Source organism: Mesoplodon densirostris, unplaced genomic scaffold, assembly GCF_025265405.1.
Source record: "Mesoplodon densirostris isolate mMesDen1 unplaced genomic scaffold, mMesDen1 primary haplotype scaffold_37, whole genome shotgun sequence".
NCBI lineage: Eukaryota > Metazoa > Chordata > Mammalia > Artiodactyla > Ziphiidae > Mesoplodon > Mesoplodon densirostris.
This window is the reverse complement of record NW_026778196.1, coordinates 984371-987778: the sequence shown is the minus strand read 5'-3', so window position 1 is coordinate 987778 and position 3408 is coordinate 984371.

Sequence of the window (3408 nt, the reverse complement as noted above, 5' to 3'; positions counted from 1 at the left end):
TGGCATCACAATGCTCCATGTCATTGTCATCACAATGCTCCATGAACCCTCTCATCACATTGCTCCATGCCCTTGTCATCACACAGCTCCATGACACTTGTCATCACAATGCTCGATGCCCTTCTCATCACAATGCTCCATGCCCTTGTCATTACAGTCCTGCATGACCCATGTATCACAGTGTTCCGTGCCCTTGTCATCACAATGCTCCATGCCCACTCTCATCACAATAATCCATGAAACATTTCAGACCACAATTCCATACCCTTCTCATCACAATGCTCCATTACCCCTGTCATAACAATGCACCATGACACCTGCCATCACAATGATCCACGGCCTAGTCATCACAAGCTTCCATGATAATTCTCATCACAATGCTCAAGACCCCTGATATCACAATGCTCCATGCCCTGGTCATCACAAAGCTCCATGACACATGTCATCAGAATGTTCCTTGGCCTTCTCATCACAATGCTCCATGCCCTTGTCATCACAATGCTCCAAGACCCTTGTCATCACAATGCTCCTTGCCCAATTTCATCTCAATTCTCCATGAAATCTGTCATCACAATGCTCCAAGACCCTTGTAATCACAATGCTCCATGCCCCTTTTCATCTCAGTGCTCCATGACCCCTGTCATCACAATGCACCATGAACATCATCATAATGCTTCAGGCTATTGTCATCACAATGAAATCAATATTCTGCATGACCTCTGTCATCATAATGCTCCAAACCCTTGTGATCACAATGTTGCATAACACGTATCATCACAACACCCCATGACGCTCATCATCACAATTATCCATGGTCTTCTCATCACAATGCTCCATGATCTTTGTCATCACAATGCTCAATACACTTGTCATCACAATGCTCCCTGACGCTTGTCATCAGTATGCTCCTTGAACCCTGTCATGACAAGTTTCCATGCATTTTTCATCACAATGATCCATGTCCATTTCATCACAATGCTCCAAGGTCCCTGTAATCACAATGCTCCATGCCCCTTTTCATCAGAATGCTCCATGAGGCTTGCCATCACAAGTCTCCATGGTCTTCTCATCACAATGTTCCAGGACCTTGACATAACAATGATCCATTCCCTTGTCATCACAATGCTCCATGACCCCTGTCATCACAATAATCCATGAACATTTTCAGCCCAATGCTCCTTGACCTTCTCATCACAATGCTCCATTGCCAATATCATCACAGTGCTCCATGACCACTGTCATCACAACACTCCATGACACTTGAAAACACAATGATCCAGGACTCTTGTCATCACAATGCTCCATTCCCTTGTCGTCACAATGCTACATGACACCTGTCATCACAACTCTCCATGAACATTTTCAGCCCAGTTCTCCATGACACTTGTCATCAAAAGGATCCATGCCCTTGTCATCCCAATGCTCCATGACCCCTGTATTCACAATGCTCCTTGACGCTTGTCCTCACAGAGCTCCATGACACATGTCATCACAATGCTCCATGCCTTTGTCAGCAAAATGCTACATGACCTTGTCATTACAATACTCTATGCACCTGTCATCACAATACTCCATTTCCATTGTCATCACAATCCTTCATGAACTTTGGGATCACATTGCTTCATGCCCTTGTCATCACAATGCTCCATGCTCCTTGAAATCAAAATGATCCATGACCTCTGTCATCACAATGCTCCAAACCCTTGTGATCACCATGTTCCATAACACTTGTCATCACAACGCTCCATGATGCCTGTCATCACAATAATCCATGCCCTTTTCATCACAATGCTCCATGACATTAGTCACCACAATTCTCAATACACTTGTCATCACAATGTTCCCTGACACTTGTCATCCGAATGCTCCTTGAAACCTGTCACGGAAAGGCTCCATGCCTTTTTCATCACAATGCCCCATGCCATTTTCATCACAATGCTCCATGTCATTGTCATCAAAATACTCCACAAGCTCGTCATCAGAATACTCCATGACCCTTGTCATCACAATTCTCCATGCACTTGTCAGCACAATGCTCCCTGACCCTTGTCATCACAATGCTCCAAGCCATTGTCATCACAATGCTCCATTACCTTTGTCATCAGAATCCTCCCTGACACTTGGCATCACAATGCTCCATGCCATCCTCCACACAATGGGCCATTACATATGTGATCACAATGCTCCCTGACACCTGTCTTCACAATACGGCATGACCTTGTCATCAAAATGCTCCATGCCCTTGTCATCACAGTGTGCCATTCCAACTCTCATCGCAATACTCCATGAAAGTTATTAGACCAATGTTCCATGCCCTTGTCATCACAATGCTCCATGCCCTTGTTATCACAATGCTCCATGACCCCTGTCTTCACAATGCTCCGTGACTCCAGTCATCACAATGCTTCATGACCTTTGTCATCACAATGGTCCATGCCCTCGTCATCAACAGTCTCTGTGACCATTTTAACCCCAATGCTCCATGAACTTTTCATCACAATGCTCTTTGACCCTTGTCATCACAATGCTCTATGACTTTCTCAGCACAATGCTCCATGACCCTTGTCATCACAATGCTCCATGCGCTTGTCAGCACAATGCTCCATGACACATGTCATCACAATGCACCATGCGCTTGGCATCACAGTGCTCCACAACATTGTCATCACAATGCTCCATAAAATTTGTCATCACAATGCTCCATGCACTTCTCATCAAAATGCTCTCTCACCACTGATATCACAATGCTACATCACTATTTGTCACAATACTCCCTCAGCCCTGTCATCACAATGTTCCATGACTCCTGACATCACAATGCTACATGCACTTATCATCACAATGTTCGATGACCCCTGAAATCACAATGATCCATAACACCTGTCATCAAAATATTCCATGACACTTTTCATCAAATTGCTCCATGACCCTGTCATCAGAATGATCCCTGCCCTTCTCATCACAATGCACAACGCCCTTGCCATCAAAATGCTCCATGACCTTTGTCATCACAAAGATCCATGGCACTTGGCATCACAATGCTCCATGTCATTGTCATCACAATGCTCCATGAACGCTCTCATCACATTGCTCCATGCCCTTGTCTTCACATAGCTCCATGACACATGTCATCAGAATGCTCCATGGCCTTCTCATCACAATGCTCCAAGCCCTGGCCATCACAATGCTCCATTACAACTGTCATAACAATGCTCCATGACCCCTGCCATCACGATGTTCCATGGCCTTGTCATCACAAGGCTCCATGACCCTTCTCATCACAATGCTCCAAGAACACTGTAATCACAATGCTCTATGCACCTTTTCATCTCAATGATCCATGAACCCTGTCATCACAATGCACTATGCCCATCATCATAATGCTTCATGCTATTGTCATAACAACGA